Source organism: Durio zibethinus, chromosome 2 (genome assembly GCF_047325235.1).
Source record: "Durio zibethinus cultivar Kanyao isolate XHJ-2024 chromosome 2, ASM4732523v1, whole genome shotgun sequence".
NCBI classification, from domain to species: Eukaryota; Viridiplantae; Streptophyta; class Magnoliopsida; order Malvales; family Malvaceae; genus Durio; species Durio zibethinus.
Window position 1 is genome coordinate 26,587,239 of NC_143163.1, and position 18,495 is coordinate 26,605,733.

At 27.6% G+C, this 18,495-nt stretch overlaps 1 pseudogene across 1 annotated transcript; it reads right to left on the bottom strand.

Moving 5' to 3' along the window:
* Positions 1-12,092: 12,092 nt before the first annotated feature.
* On the bottom strand, positions 12,093-18,162 carry LOC111284136 (1,4-alpha-glucan-branching enzyme 2-2, chloroplastic/amyloplastic-like; annotated as a pseudogene). The gene is made up of 7 exons (XR_016331544.1): positions 17,182-18,162; positions 16,526-16,642; positions 15,955-16,037; positions 13,871-14,000; positions 13,655-13,765; positions 13,256-13,384; positions 12,093-12,325 (listed from the first exon to the last, which is right to left on the bottom strand). The product of XR_016331544.1 is annotated as a 1,4-alpha-glucan-branching enzyme 2-2, chloroplastic/amyloplastic-like (transcript).
* Between the last annotated feature and the right edge of the window lie 333 nt (positions 18,163-18,495).

Below are 18,495 nucleotides of genomic sequence, written 5' to 3' on the forward strand. Positions count from 1 at the left end.
ATTTGTTTAAGCAAGTTTAAAACATTGGATTCAAGATATTCAAATTCATTTCCATTTAAAAACCTGGTAAAACACTGCTTTCATATTTTAAGCTGCACTCCAGCGAAAATTATTTTCAAAGCAAAATTTAAAATTTCAAAACCATTAGTGCTGCTTCTATAAATTGCTAAAACAAGTTAGCACACAATTAATTACATTAAGCACTAATAACAACTTCAAAAATAATATCCAAACATCAAGATCATTAATATGTAATCCCACAAGTTCCTTAAAGCACCTAAAAATGTATTTGAAAGCAAATAAGCATGAAACACAACAAAAAAAAATCATGTAAAAAATGTTCAAAAACAAAGTCTGATATTTTAAGCTTCAAAATCCTTTCTATGTTACACTTAACACTATGAAAACTTAAAATCTAATGCTAGTTTTACCTTCTTTCGTTGTTTGGCCAAGTTTAAAACATTTGATTAAAAATATTCAAATTCATTTCCATTTAAAAAACCTTCTAAAATAATTCTTTCATATTTTAAAGCTTGACAACTAGAGAAAATCATGTTCTAAGAAAAACATAAAATTTCAAAAGCATTAGGCTTTGAGTGCTCCTCCTATAAATGGCTAAAACAAGTTAGCAAACAACTAATCACATCAAGGGCCGATAACAACTTCAAAAATAATATCCAAATATCAAGATCATCCAAATGTAATCTCACAAGTTCATTAGAGCAGCTAAAAATGTATTTAAAAGCAAATAAGTATGAAACACAACAAAAAATTAAAATCGAGCAAAAATGGTTTTTATGCCATAATTTTGAAATTTTGCAAATAGTTTTTATGCCCAAAATTGTTCAAAAATAAAGTCTGATGTTTTAAGCTTCAAAATTGTGCGAATGGTTTTTACGGCCAGAATTATTCATAAACAAAGTCTGATGTTTTAAGCTCCAAAATCCTTTATAACTTACACTTAACATTAAGAAAAATTAAAACAAATGCAAGTTTTACCATGTTTCTTGCTAAAACAATGCTTTCATATTTTAAAGCTTAACTCCAATGAAAATCATTTTCAAAGCAAAACATAAAATTTGAAAAGCATTAGGCTTCGAGTGCTCCACTTATAAACTGCTAAAAAAATTTAGCACACAATTAATCACATCAAGCACCAATAACAACTTCATAAATAATATCCAAATATTAAGATCGTTCACATGTAATTCTCCAACTTCCTTAGAGCACCTAAAAATGTATCTAAAAGAAAATAAGTATGAAACACAACGAAAAATTAAAATCATGCAATAATTGTGTGAAAGATTTTTATGCCCAAAATTATTCAGAAACAAAGTCTGATCTTTTAAGCTTTAAAATCCTTTATAACTTACACTTAACACCATGAAAAATTAAAACTAATGCAAGTTTTATATGTTTCTTTGTTTGAGCAAGTTTAAAACATTGGATTCAAGATTTTCAAATTAATTTGCATTTAAAAACCTGCTAAAACAATGCTTTCATATTTTAAAGCTTAACTCTAGTGAAAATCATTTTCAAAGCAAAACATAAAATTTCAAAAGCATTAGACTTCGAGTGCTCCCCCTATAAACTGCTAAAACAATTTAGCACATAATTAATCACATCATGCACGAATACCAACTTCACAAATAATATCCAAATATGGAGATTATTCATATGTGATTCCTCAACATCCTTAGAGCACCTAAAAATGTATCTAAAAGCGAATAAGTATGAAACACAACGAAAAATTAAAATCATGAAATAATTGTGCGAATGGTTTTTACGCCTAGAATTGTTTAGAAACAAAGTCTGAGGTTTTAAGCTCTAAAATCCTTTATAACTAACACTTAACATTATGAAAAATTAAAATGAATGCAAGTTTTACCGTGTTTGTTTCTTTGAGCAAGTTTAAAACATTGGATTCAAGATATTCAAATTCATTTCCACTTATAAAATTTGAAAAGCATTAGGCTTCGAGTGCTCCACTTATAAACTGCTAAAACAATTTAGCACATAATTAATCACATCATGCACGAATACCAACTTCACAAATAATATCCAAATATGGAGATTATTCATATGTGATTCCTCAACATCCTTAGAGCACCTAAAAATGTATCTAAAAGCGAATAAGTATGAAACACAACGAAAAATTAAAATCATGCAATAATTGTGCGAATGGTTTTTACGCCTAGAATTTTTTAGAAACAAAGTCTGAGGTTTTAAGATCTAAAATCCTTTATAACTAACACTTAACATTATGAAAAATTAAAATGAATGCAAGTTTTACCGTGTTTGTTTCTTTGAGCAAGTTTAAAACATTGGATTCAAGATATTCAAATTCATTTCCATTTAAAAACCTGCGAAAACAATACTTTCATATTTTAAAGCTTGACTGCAGTGAAAATCATTTTCAAAGCAAAACAAAAAATTTCAAAAGCATTAGCATTCGAGTGCTCCCCTTATAAACTGCTAAAATAATTTAGCACATAATTAATCACATCAAGCACTCATAACAACTTCACAAATAATATCCGAATATGAAGATCATTCATAAGTAATCCCACAAGTTCCTTAGAGCACCCAAAAATGTATCTGAAAGCAAATAAGTATGAAATACAATAAAAAATTAAAATCGTGCAAAAAAGGCTTTTATGTCTCAATTTGAAATTGTGCGAATGGCTTTTTGCCCAGAATTGTTCAAAAACTATGTCTGATGTTTTAAGCTGTAAAATCCTTCGTAACTTACACTTAACATTGTGAAAATTTTAAACCAATGCAAGTTTTATCGTGTTTCTTTGTTTGAACAAGTTTAAGACATTAGATTCAAGATATTCAAATTCATTTTCATTTAAAAACTTGCTAAAACAATGCTTTCATATTTTAAAGCTCAACTCCAACGAAAATCATTTTCAAAGCAAAACATAAAATTTTAAAAGCATTAGGCTTCGAGTGCTCCCCCTGTTAACAGCTAAAACATGTTAGCACACAATTAATCACACCAAGCGCCAATAACAACTTCACAAATAATGTCCAAATATCAAGATTATTCATATGTAATCCCACAAGTTCCTTAGAGTACTTAAAAATGTATCGAAAAGCAAATAAGTACTGAACACAACGAAAAATTACAATCATGCAAAGATGACTTTTATGTCACAATTTAAAATTGTCCGAATGTTTTTTATGCCAAAAATTGTTGAAAAACAAAGTCTAATATTTTAAGCTTCAAAATCCTTTTTAACTTACATTTAACACTGAAAAATTAAAACCAATGCAAGTTTTACCAGGTTTCTTTGTTCGAGAACATTTAAAACATTTGATTCAAGATACTGAAATTCATTTTCTTTTAAAAACCTGCTAAAACAATGCTTTCATATTTTAAAATTTGACTCCAACGGAAATCATTTTCAAAGCAAAACATAAAACTACAAAAGTATTAGGCTTCGAGGGCTCCCCCTATATACTGCTAAAATAAGTTAGCACACAATTAATCACATCAAGCACCAATAACAACTTCACAAATAATATCCAAATATCAATATCATTCATATGTTATCCCAAAAGTTTCTTAAAGCATCTAAAAATGTATATAAAAGCATATAAGTGTCAAACACAACGAAAAATTAAAATCATGCAAAAATGTTTTTTATGTCACAATTTGAAATTTTGCGAATTTCTTTTATGCCCAGAATTATTCAATAACAAAGTCTGATGTTTTAAGCCCTAAAATCTTTTATAACTTACACTTGACACTGTGAAAAATTAAAACCAATTCTTGTTTTACCATGTTTCTTTGTTCAAGCACGTTAAAAACAATAGATTCAAGATATTCAAATTCATTTTCGTTTAAAACCTGCTAAAACAATGCTTTCATATTTTAATGCTTGACTTTAGCGACAATCATTTTCAAAGCAAAACATAAAATTTCCAAAGAATTAGGCTTCAAGTGCTCCCTCTATATACTGCTAAAACAAGTTAGCACACAATTAATCACATCAAGCAACAATAACAACTTCACAAATAATATCCAAATATCAAGATTATTTATATGTAATCCCGAAAGTTCCTTAGAGCACCTAAAAATGTATCAAAAAGCAAATAAATATGAAAGACAATAAAAAAAATAAAATCATGCAAAAAAAGGTCACAATTTGAAATTGTTCGAATGATTTTTATATCTAGAATTGTTCGAATGATTTTTATATCCAGAATTGTTCAAAAACTAAGTTTGATGTTTAAAGCTCTAAAATCCTTTATAACTTACACTTAACTCTCTGAAAAATAAAAACCAATGCGAGTTTTAGTATGTTTCTTTATTTGAGCAAGTTTAAAACATTAGATTCAAGATAGTCAAATTCATTTCCATTTAAAAACCTACTAAAACACTGCTTTCATATTTTAAAGCTCCACTCCACCGAAAATCATTTTCAAAGCAAAATTTAAAATTTCAAAACCATTAGGCTTCGAGTGCTGCTTCTATAAATTGCTAAAACAAGTTAGCACACAATTAATTACGTTAAGCACCAATAACAACCTCACAACTAGTATCCAAATATCAAGATCATTAATATGTAATCCCACAAGTTCCTTAGAGCACCTAAAAATGTATCTGAAAGCAAATAAGTATGAAACACAACAAAAAATTAAAATCATGCAAAAATTGTTCGAAAACAAAGTTTGATATTTTAAGCTTCAAAATCCTTTCTAAGTTACACTTAACACTATGAAAAATTAAAAACCAATGCTAGTTTTACCTTGTTTCGTTGTTTGAGCATGTTTAAAACATTGGATTCAATATATTCAAATTCATTACCATTTAAAAACCTTCTAAATCAATTCTTTCATATTTTAAAGCTCGACACTAGAGAAAATCATATTCGAAGAAAAACATAAAATTTCAAAAGCATTAGGCTTTGAGTGCTCCTCCGATAAATGGCTAAAACAAGTCAGCAAACAACTAATCACATCAAGCGCTAATAACAACTTCACAAATAATATCCAAATATCAAGATAATCCAAATATAATCTCACAAGTTCCTTAGAGCACCTAAAAATGTATCTAAAAGCAAATAAGTATAAAACACAACGAAAAATTAAAATCATGCAAAAATGGTTTTTATGCCACAATTTTGAAATTTTGCAAATGGCTTTTATGACCAAAATTGTTCAAAAATAAAGTCTGATGTTTTAAGCTTCAAAATCCTTTATAACTTACACTTAACACTATGAAAAATTAAAACCAATGCAAGTTTTACCATGTTTCTTTGTTTGAGCAAGTTAAAAAATTGGATTCAAGATATCTAAATTCATTTCCATTTAAAAACCTGCTAAAACAATGCTTTCATATTTTAAAGCTTAACTCCAGTAAAAATCATTTTCAAAGCAAAACATAAAATTTCAAAAGTATTAGGCTTCAAGTGCTCCCCCTATAAACTGCTAAAACAATTTAGCCTATAATTAATCACATTAAGCACCAATAAGAACTTCACAAATAATATCCAAAAATGAAGATCATTCATTTGTAATTCCTCAACATCCTTAGAGCACCTAAAAATGCATCTAAAAGGAAATAAGTATGAAACACAACGAAAAATTAAAATCGTACAATAATTGTGCGAATGATTTTTAAGCCCAGAATTGTTCAGAAACAAAGTCTAATGTTTTAAGCTCCAAAATCCTCTATAAATTAGACTTAACAATATTGAAAAATTAAAACCAATGCAAGTTTTACTATGTTTCTTTATTGAGCAAGTTTAAAACATTGGATTCAATACCATTCACATGTAATCCCAAAAGTTCCTTGAAGCACCTAAAAATGTATCAAAAAGCAAATAAGTATGAAAGACAATAAAAAATTAAAATCATGCAAAAACGTCACAGTTTGAAATTGTACGAATGATTTTTATGCCTAGAATTGTTAAAAAACTAAGTCTGATGTTTTAAACTCTAAAATCCTTTATAACTTACACTTAACTCTCTAAAAAATAAAAACAAATGCAAGTTTTACCATGTTTCTTTATTTGAGCAAGTTTAAAACATTAGATTTAAGATATTCAAATTCATTTCCATTTAAAAACCTACTAAAACACTGCTTTCATATTTTAAAGCTCCACTCCACCGAAAATCATTTTCAAAGCAAAATTTAAAATTTCAAAACCATGGCTTAAAGTGCTGCTTCTATAAATTTGTAAAACAAGTTAGCACACAATTAATTACATTAAGCACTAATAACAACTTCACAAATAATATCCAAATATCAAGATGATTAATATGTAATCCAACAAGTTCCTTAGAGCACCTAAAAATGTATATGAAAGCAAATAAGTATGAAACACAACAAAAATTAAAAATCATGCAAAAATTGTTTGAAAACAAAGTCTGATATTTTAAGCTTCAAAATTCTTTCTAAGTTACACTTAACACTGTGAAAAATTAAAAACCAATGCTAGTTTTACCTTGTTTCATTGTTTGAGCAAGTTTAAAACATTGGATTCAATATATTCAAATTCATTTCCATTTAAAAACCTTCTAAAACAATTCTTTCATATTTTAAAGCTTGACACTAGAGAAAATCATGTTCTAAGAAAAACATAAAATTTCAAAAGCATTAGGCTTTGAGTGCTCCTCCAATAAACGGCTAAAACAAGTCAACAAACAACAAATCACATCAAGCGCCAATAACAGCTTCACAAATAATATCCAAATATCAAGATCATCCAAATGTAATCTCACAAGTTCCTTAGAGCACCTAAAAATGTATCTAAAAGCAAATAAGTATGAAACATAACAAAAAATTAAAATCATGCAAAAATGGTATTTATGCCACAATTTTGAAATTTTGCAAATGATTTTTATGCCCAAAATTGTTCAAAAATAAAGTCTGATGTTTTAAGCTTCAAAATCCTTTATAACTTATATACTTAACACTATGAAAAATTAAAACCAATGCAAGTTTTACCATGTTTCTTTGTTTGAGCAAGTTTAAAACATTGGATTCAAGATATTCAAATTCATTTCCATTTAAAAACCTGCTACAACAGTGCTTTTATATTTTAAAGCTTAACTCTAGTGAAAATCATTTTCAAAACAAAACATAAAATTTCAAAAGAATTAGGCTTCGAGTGCTCCTCCTATAAACTTCTAAAACAATTTAGCACATAATGAATCACATCAAGCACCAATAACAACTTCACAAATAATATCCAAATATGAAGATTATTCATATGTCCTCAACATCTTTAGAGCACCTAAAAATGTATCTAAAAGCAAATAAGTATAAAACACAATGAAAAATTAAAATCGTGCAATAATTGTGCGAATGATTTTTATGCACAAAATTGTTCAGCAACAAAGTCTGATGTTTTAACCTCCAAAATCTTTTATAACATATACTTAACATTATGAAAAATTAAAACCAATGCAAGTTTTACCATGTTTCTTTGTTTGAGCAAGTTTAAAACATTGCATTCAAGATATTCAAATTCATTTCCATTTAAAAACCTGTTAAAACAATGGTTTCATATTTTAAAGCTTAATTCCAGTGAAAATCATTTTCAAAACAAAACGTAAAATTTCAAAAGCATTAGGCTCCAAAATCCTTTATAACTTAATACTTAACATTATGAAAAATTAAAACCAATGCAAGTTTTACCATGTTTCTTTGTTTGAGCAAGTTTAAAACATTAGATTCAAGATATTCAAATTTATTTTCATTTAAAAACCTGCTAAAACAATGCTTTCATAATTTAAAGCTCAACTGCAGTGAAAATCATTTTTAAAGCAAAACATAAAATTGGAAAAGCATTAGGCTTCGAGTGCTCCCCCTGTTAATAGCTAAAACATGTTAGCACACAATTAATCACATCAAGCGCCAATAACAACTTCACAAATAATGTCCAAATATCAAGATCATTCATATGTAATCCCACATTTTCAAAACAAAACGTAAAATTTCAAAAGCATTAGGCTCCAAAATCCTTTATAACTTAATACTTAACATTATGAAAAATTAAAACCAATGCAAGTTTTACCATGTTTCTTTGTTTGAGCAAGTTTAAAACATTAGATTCAAGATATTCAAATTTATTTTCATTTAAAAACCTGCTAAAACAATGCTTTCATAATTTAAAGCTCAACTGCAGTGAAAATCATTTTTAAAGCAAAACATAAAATTGGAAAAGCATTAGGCTTCGAGTGCTCCCCCTGTTAATAGCTAAAACATGTTAGCACACAATTAATCACATCAAGCGCCAATAACAACTTCACAAATAATGTCCAAATATCAAGATCATTCATATGTAATCCCACAAATTCCTTAGAGCACCTAAAAATGTATCAAAAAGCAAATAAGTACTGAACACAACGAAAAATTACAATCATGCAAAGATGGTTTTTATGTCAATTTAAAATTGTGCGAATGTTTTTTTTGCCCAGAATTGTTAAAAAACAAAGTCTGATATTTTAAGCTTCAAAATTCTTTTATAACTTACGTTTAACACTGTGAAAAATTAAAACCAACGCAAGTTTTACCAAGTTTCTTTGTTCGAGCACATTTAAAACATTTAATTCAAGATATTCAAATTCATTTCCATTTAAAAACCTGCTAAAACAATGCTTTCATATTTTAAAAATTATATTATTTGTTTAGTACCAAAATAATAAAACATAAGAACGTGTACTAAATAAATGTTTGTCAAAATCTTGATCATAAATTGGTTTTGACATATTTTTTTATGATTTACTAAATATATATGAATATTGAATATGTCCATTTTGGGTTCATGAATAATCTAAAAGGTTTTATTTTTGCATATTACATGAGAATTTTAACTTTAGTGACAATATTGTGATATATGATGTTTAACTTGATACATGATTTTTAATAAGTTTATATACACACACATATATCTCCTTTCTAATTGAAAAATTAGGTTTAGTGAACAAAATTTCATTGGTCTCTAATGATTTAGAATATGAAATTCATTTCAAACAATTGGTATAATTTTTATCAATTGATTTTTTTGATGTTTCTAATGAAAATCTTTTGTCAAAAAACTTTTCTAAGTTTATGTTAGGAGAACTTGAAATAAGCATGAATTGACATTTTTGAGATTTTGTGGAACAAGCAAAGTAAATCTTTATCAATCAAGCTTAAGTACATCAAAGACTAACTTAAAAATGTGAAATGGAGAATTCAAAGCTTCACTCAACTACAAAGAGCACAACAACATAACGTGATAAGGATGAAGGTAATTGTATTGAATTTATGTTATGTGCCTACGATTTGTAATGTTTAATACATGATTTGATAAATGTTTATTTGATATATGTAAGAATGAGATATTATATTTGAATTTGTGAACAATTTGCACAAATTAATTACCAAGTTACTATATAGAATTTGTCTTAATTTTGTTAAATGCTTGAATTGATTAATATACATGCCTATTTCTTGATTGCTTTGATTAATAATTTTTATTGCATGATTATTCATCGAGTCTTTAGACATGGATATGAGTTAAATAGATTGATTTTTTTTAATATGTTCATTGATTGAAATCATTGAGATAGCATATAACACATTATATCTAAATATTTGTATATCTTTATTTAAATTTTAAAAATCATATTATTTGTTTAATATCAAAATAATAAAACTTAAGAACGTGTACTAAATAAATCTTTTTCAAAATCTTGATCAAGCTTATTTAGCTTAATATTTTATTATTTCAAAATAAAGATCAATTAAAGGCTAGCAATCTCTTTTTTTTATATGTGACAAAACTTAAAGATAAATTTACTTGACAAAACACCAATTTAATTAACACATCCTAATCTAACACAACTCAACAAATATATGTTAATTAAATATATCAAATAAACACAATCAAACATATGCATGTCAAACGCAAGTAAATTTATCCATATTTTTCTCTCCCTTTTTGTCATAGCAAAAAGATATGAACAAATAAACACAAAAAAAAAAGATTATATTAAAACTCCTATACCAAATGTTGTATACATACAAGAAGAAATATTTATAAACTCTCTTTTTTTGTCATTGTAAAAAGAAAAAAAGGTCAATTCAAGCCAGAAGACAAAATGCTTGATACCAATTATTATGAGTATTTTTAACGCATGTAATCAAATATAATATGCACAATAAAGTTCACATACATATATTAAAATACAAAAACATAAGTGTATCCAATTAAAATGTTATAACATAAAATTATTCATTCAATCTAATCACATAAAATTTATAAGCAAAAAGATAATAAATTATATGTAAGCTACTCATAAATATCATAAGATGTACTTAGAACAAAAAACATCAATAACAATTAAGTATAAATTTAAGCACATGAATACAAGCTCATATCAATTGTTAAAGATATATTATCACAAAGCATACCAATTGTTATAAAAAAACAAATCAAACAAAATTATACTATAAAATTTTTATTTTTTAAAATAAAGATTAATCAATTTAAAACACAATTTTGTATGAAAAGTACAAGCTATATCAATAATAGGTACATAAACAAGTGTTAATGAAAGTTAAAAAAATTTTTAACAATTTTGATACTAATTATTACCAATTGTTAGCTATTTTATTCACAAACTTTTAAGGATCACAATATATTTTAAGCATATGAAATGTTCAATCAATATATGCATAATAGCATTCTTTCATAAGCATATCCTAGTTAAAACAAATATTTAATCATCATATTATAATAAAGAATTATACAATAATGATTTTTCAAGCATAATGAACACATGTTATAGCAAAAAAATAATGAAAGCATAATTATTTAATATATAATCCAGTTTATTTTAATATAAAGCAATATTCTTAATCCAAATATATGCAAGTACATAAATACAATCAAACATTTTTCAATCAAAATCATAAAAGAAAAAACATTTCAAATCACATAATAATATACCAATAAAGATACAAACATTTAGAAATAATGTGATACATACTATCTCAATGATCTCAATCAATGAGCATATTCAAAAAAATCAATCTATTTAACTCATATCCATGTCCAAAGACTCAAATAAATATTCATGCAATAAAAACTATTAATCGAAGCAATCAAAAAACAAGCATGCATATTAATCAATCTAATCATTTAACAAAATTAAAACAAATTCTATCTAATAACTTAATAATTAATTTGTGCAAATTATTCACACATTCAAACATAATATCTCATTTTTACATATATCAAATAAACATTTTATCAAATTATGTATTAAAATTATAAATCATAGGTACATAACATAAATTCAATACAATTACCTTCATCCTTATCAAATTATATTGTGCTCTTTGTAATTAAATGAAGCTTTGAATTCTCCATTTCACATTTTTAACTTTGTCTTTGATGTACTTAACTTGATTGATGAAAATTTACTTTGCTTGTTCCACTTAAAATCCCAAAAATGTCAATTCATGCTTATTTCAAGTTCTCATAATATAAACTTAAAAAAAGTTCTTGACAAAAAATTTTAATTAAAAACATCAAAAAAATCAATTGATAAAAATTATACCAATTTTTTGAAATGAATTTCATATTCTAAATCATTAGAAACAAATGAAATTTTGTTCACTAAACCTAATTTTTCAATTAGAAAAAAGATATATGTGTGTGTATATAAACTTATTAAAAATCATATATCAAGTTAAACATCATATATCACAATATTGTCACTAAAGTTAAAATTCTCATATAATATGCAAAAATCAAACCTTTTAGATTATTTATGAACCCAAAATAAACATATTCAATATTCATATATATATATATTCAGTAAATCACGAAAAAATATGTCAAAACCAATTTAAAACCCTATAAAATTCAAAAAACTCAGAAAAGACACTTATCATCAAAAACATAATCAAAAAAATTTCATCACAAAAGCATAAATATATCTACACAAATTATAAACTATAATCAACAATGATTTAAGACAAACATAAGCATTATAAGAAAATCACTTAATCCATGTTGCAACTATATCAAATAAAGTTTAATCATATTCATATAAGCACACATGACATAAACAATAGATGAGCCAATAATATATTTTAATTAAGATAAATTAGCTAACAATCAAATAAATTGTGACATAACAATCAAACACAAAATATATTTCAAAATTTTCACAAGAAATCAATATATAATCAATTTAGCATTTTTCAAAAATCAAGCTCAATCCACTTATTAACAATGGCCATGTGCAGTCGATAATCAAATTTGACACCATCTTGGACAGGAAGGCAAAATGCAGGCATTCCACTCACCTGTAGCATACACAATTGCACAATTAGCATAACGAAGATAAAGAATATTGACATTTTCTCAAAAGAATTACTCATCTCGATTACATTCCACTTAAGTATTATCCTTTATTGGTTTTACTGATTATTTAATTGATTATTATGACAGATGACAATTTAAGACGGTGGAAGTCTACCTTCAACTATTGTTTCTTTTCCTCTTCAATGTTCATAGAACTTATAGAATGTTATTTTTGCAAATAATATATGAAAATCTGCAACTAAATCACTTCAATATAAACATTTTATCAATTAAATGTTCCTTACTATGCTAATATTTCTAAAGTGTAAAACATAAATTACCTTTTATTGTGCTCTTTTGGTGAATTATTTGCACAAAAGATGAAATACATGAAAAGCAAGGATATTTTAAGATTTCTAGAGATTCTTGGTCGTTCCCTTCAAGTGTTTTTGGAATTTTCATTTTTGGCATCTTTAGTTGTTATGTTTCCATAACTCTTGGTCTACAATAAAAATTAGTTCAATTTACAACAAGCATTTTTAACAATTCTTTAGTTCATTCTACAATATCAAAACACTTAACTACTAGCAAGGAAATCTACTTATTTATGGCATATGGATTCAATTGATGCATGAAGAGAAGTGATGAAGCGGTAGAGAGTTAGAAAAACATGTACAATACACAAATGTTTGGTAGGATTACACACACACAAGTACGTGTGCAAACTTTTTCAAAACCATTTCTACACTTAGCATCCTCATGGATCACGTAAAAAAGCATTGAAACCCCATTCCATTTATGCAACCTAGTGCAACAAATGTTGTTGTAAAAGAGACAGGGGACTTAAAGCAGACATTATAATTCTAGGATAGATAAATGATTATAAGTTGAAGGATACTCAATGTGACTCAAAAAAGAGTTATAGAACATACATCTTCACCAATGGTGATAGCCTCAGGATAAACTCCATGAATCATATGATTAACCTGCATCAGATAGACAATAACATCTGCATCAATTGCATTTTTGAAGTACTCATTGTAGTTTCCAATAAATGCTACCTACAGCAAGTTCAAGAAAACAAAAGTTAAGCTGGGATAATAAATTATAAAGATGCAATGACACTAAAAACCTTTAGTCCTCAAGAGAATTTAGTTAAGAAACAAACATAGAGAAATGATGCTTCATCACTAAAAAAACCAAATGTTACATCAGTTCTACTTCTCTATATAACATAAAGTCAACTTTGATAATTAACATCTGAATATGCAAGTAACTTATTATATAACACCAAGCAAAATAGAAAATCTACAAACTCATTCTGATATTACCTGCAACCCATGATAGGTGTACATCATTAAAGTCACAACATCAAATTTGAAGCCACCAAACCTGTATTCTTATAGCCACCATCTTGCATTTGAAAGAAGAAACCTTTGTACCTAAAGCAACAAGTAAAAATTAATATTTACACACAATAGGATGGAAGGAAGCCAAAATCTTTCAACAAGCTATTGTTTAAGAGAAGTTTCAGTAGAAGTACATACTTCCCAGCTTCCATAATTAAAAAGGCGAGAATCCCACATCCTGTGGTGACCTCTTGACCCCGAGTGGAAGTAATGAGCATCGGTTCCATCAAACATGTTCAATCCATCTAACACATTATTAGATGCATGGCTGTATTTGTCAAACATCAGTTAGATACAAAGATGGATGAAAAATTAATTAATAACTTAAATTAACTAAAGAACAAAAATTAACTGAGACTTATAGCAAAAGATTACTTACTCAAAGCAACAGAGTGAATACTTAAATAAAAATTTGCTACAGCTTAGAAAAGAATTTAACATTAACGACATGCAAAAGATAAAAACTTTCATTGCAAACAATATAGTAAGATTCCATTTGTTAGTTGTTTTTGCTACTAGCTTTTTGCGTCCAGAAGCATAAAGTTCATTCGGATAGAAAGACAATAATACTTTAAAGAATTAAAAATAAAAAATATAATCTCTTGTAGAACAAAATACTATGATTCCTCTTTTAATAGAACAATTATACTACAAATTCTACTCATTTAATCATATATATTTTCAAACAATTATGACTTTGCTTTTTCCCTTTTAGGTTTGTTCTTTAGAAACCTTTTAGGAAGCCAAAAGCAACTAGAAAAAACATAGTAAGAGTAAAGACCAATAACAGCCTAAATTCTCATGACCACTTTTGCATCAAGTTTACTGGAAGAATGACCATACAATCTACGCAGGAAAAGAAGAAGAAAAAGAGTTTATATTTTCATTTTTGGTACGAAAAAGCTAGGAAAAACCATTTGCACAAAAACTGTAACAGGAAATAAAGCTGAAGGGTGTGTTTCTAGAAATGATATTCTCCTACAAGTCCAATTATTACTACGCACAATATCCATAAGAACAAGTAGACCCAACTCGTGAGCCCTATCTATCAATGACTTAAGATTATTAGGGGTTCCAAAACAACTGCTTGGTGCAAAGAAGTTTGTCACATCATAGCTGCAACATATTAAATGCAACTTGTTAAAAGTAGAAGAGGTTAGTTTCCATAACCAAAATTAAATTCTGAAGAAATATTTCTGTTTACATCCAAAACATAACATTTTAGTACAAGTTAACAAAACAGCAACAAATAAAGATAAGCTGATATTTTGATGGAGAAAATACCCAAATCAAGCATAATATGAGTGCTCTTGAACAGCCATGATTTGAACAAGCATTATATCCAATTCTTTTAATGCGGGGAAGCATATCATCTCTAAAGTTGGCAAATGTGTTAATTATTGGCTCCTGCATCTCAGAGTTGATAACATTAAGAAAACTAGGAAATGGATTAACCATACCAAAGTATACCATTGAAGGAGTTTGTGGGACAAATTTTATTTGAATGATAATGGGTTTTAGAAATGGGTGAAGAATCATAATGAAATGCAATCAAACCAACTTCTATGTTATTGATTTGAAACTGTTATTTAAGATATTTCTATACACAAAGCTGTTAATAGAGATCCAAGTCACTAGCTGTTTGGCATTTGCATTATCATTAACTAAAGTAATACTCATTATTTAGTATAATCCAAATGGAAGGACTTCCTTTAACTAAAGAACACGAAAGTAGGCCGTATGCACCTATGTTGCTTTTTGCTAGCTTAATTTGACAAATTTTCTCTTTAAGAGAGGCCAGGAAAGTTTCGTTTCAAAATTTACAGGCCTTTCTAGATAGCTATACTATTTGAAGCTCTTAAAGATGTTCAATGCAAGTCAAAATGTTTATCTTCCTTTTGTTTTTTTTTTTTAGGAGGGGGAGGGGAGGTAAAATTGATAGTTTAAATACAAATACTACGACAAATTTTCCTGTAAAATGTATTGTCTTATAAAACCTCATTTTTTACTTTTCAGTCTCAAAACCTTGCAAGAACACTTCATAGGAAAGGTTGAAAGAAATAGCATAAAAAATATGATCACACATGATAGCATTTAATGAAGCTTTTTATCAAACTTAAGGTTTCCTCTTTTAAGACTAAATAAATCAAGGAAACGCAATTCAGCAGAGACAAAAGAGTTGAAAAACATTTTGTTACTGCAAGGGAAAGGAAGATGCATACCATGCTACCCATTCCAACATGTGATTCATAGACTTAAGTGATTTTGGTCCTTTTGGCTGGGAGTGTTTGTATACATACTTTTCCTGTTATAGTATAAAAATCATTAGTCAGGATAAAGAGTAGAAAAATTTGAGATAAGACACATATTATAGACTAAACTAAGTTGACTGTGCTATGCAGTGATTAAATCTGAACAAGCGAGAACACAATTTAGAAACTGACTTCATATATGAAAAAGAACCAATCAAAATTGTTTTCTTAAAAACCTTTAAAGGCATTGATGTTAATATTAATGTTATAAAGGCAGACGTTCATCAAAACAACCTACTCTAAGAAGAATAAGAAATTAATTATTCGTTTATATATCAATTAATCATATTTGTGTGCAGGCATGCATGCATGCTTTTGTTTATGTATCTTCACACACATGCAATCATTTTAAAATTATTATAAACATTAGTTGGTATTTCTAATTTTCCCAAAGCTCCAAATATTTCAACTGCTTATGGTTTGAAATAAGTTATCTAATCTTTTCAACAAAACCAAAAGATCAAACAGCCACTAATTATACCTCTTCTAGCGGATCATAGTATATTCCGTTGTATGGGATTTCACCTGGTGCTTGAACAGAGCACTTGATCCAAGCAAGAATGGAGTCCTTAATCCCAGATGGAGTTTCCATACGAATCTATAATTATATAGCCAAAAAGTTAAAATGGACACATGGAAAAATAAGTTTGGATGAATGATAATTGACATGATCATAACAGTCTAGCAAAAAAATATTTTTTTTTCCATCTTCATCCTTTCTTTTTTTCTCCCTTCCTTTTAGGATAGGAGTTAGTTGGATTTGAACTTAGCTACCTTGAATAATTTTGCTTGACTTAGCGACCGCCCCACTAAATACTTCAATGCCTTTATGTCATGAATTCTAGTAATTAATTATCGTGAACGTTGTACTACAACCAATGATTTATTCAAACCATATACACATGCAATAAGATCAGTGTTAAAAAAAAAGCATCATACTTAAAGGTACCTGGTCCATAGATCATGGTCAAAAGGTTAAATACCTTGTTGATCTACAGGGAAAGAATTGCAAGTTTTAATAGTTTCTTTTTACTCTGACTTAAAAAGTGGAAAAAGAAAATAATAAACAAGTAGCATTTGAATGCAAGCACAATAAGTTTCAAAAGCCAAACTTATGTTCATCTACAGGTAATTTACCTCCACTTGAGAACCATGGGGAATTGGTGGTGAACCATAAGCATTATTAGCTAAAAGATCTCCCATACACCAAACTCATTCTGTTAAAAAATAATTAATATTTGTAGAATTAAACACTAGATGTTATTTAAATATAGAAATAGACAATAGATCACTGCCAGTGTAAATCAACACAGCTTTCTAAGCACTTAGAACACAGTCACCTTCCCTTTTATACTTGAGATTGCATGACATTAAATATATGAATTAGCTGATACAATTAATTGTTACATAAGCAAGGTGACTTTTGCACTTAATTATAAAAACTTTGACAATGTTTATCTTCTTCACTTTTCTATTTGGAGCTTTTAAGAATACCAACTGCACCAGACCCAATCCTTGGTCCATTAAGAAGAATATTCATGCTCACATACATATAAAAAGATCCATGTTTACATTCAGATTTAACATTAAGCTAAGTGTCTTGACAAACCAAACTTAAAAAACTTTTAACTTCTTTCGACATGTGCATTTAGAGAAGATATAAGCAATTGACTTATGAACAGCTGGTATTGCAAATACTACAGTTTCTTAAGGCATACATCTTAGAGACCATTTCTACACTTAACATCCTCATGGATCACGTAAAAAAGTATTGAAACCCCAATCCATTTACGCAACCCAGTGCAACAAATGTTGCTATAGAAGAGACAGCAGCTGGTATTGCAAATACTACAGTTTCTTAAGGCATACATCTTAGAGCACATGGTTTGAGTCAAAGAGAAAAGCAGGGAAGAATTGATTATTATGACAGATGACAATTTAAAATGGTGGAAGTCTACCTTCAACTATTGTTTCTTTTCCTCTTCAATATTAATAGAACTTAAAGAATGTTATTTTTGCAAATAATATATGAAAATCTGCAACTAAATCACTCCAATATAAACATTTTATCAATTAAATGTTCCTTACTATGCTAATATTTCTAAAGGGTAAAACATAAATTACCTTTTATTGTGCTAGTAGCTCTTTAGGTGAATTATTTGCACAAAAGATGAAATATGTGAAAAGCAAGGATATTTTAAAATTTCTAGATATTCTTGTCTGTTCCCTTCAAGTGTTTTTGGAATTTTCATTTTTGGCATCTTTAGTTGCTATGTTTCCATAACTCTTGGTCTACAATAAAATTTAGTTCAATTTACTACAAGCATTTTTAACAATTCTTTAGTTCATTCTACAATATCAAAACACTTAACAACTAGCAAGGAAATCTACTTATTTATGGCATATGGATTCAACTGATGCATGAAGAGAAGTGATGAAGCGGTAGAGAGT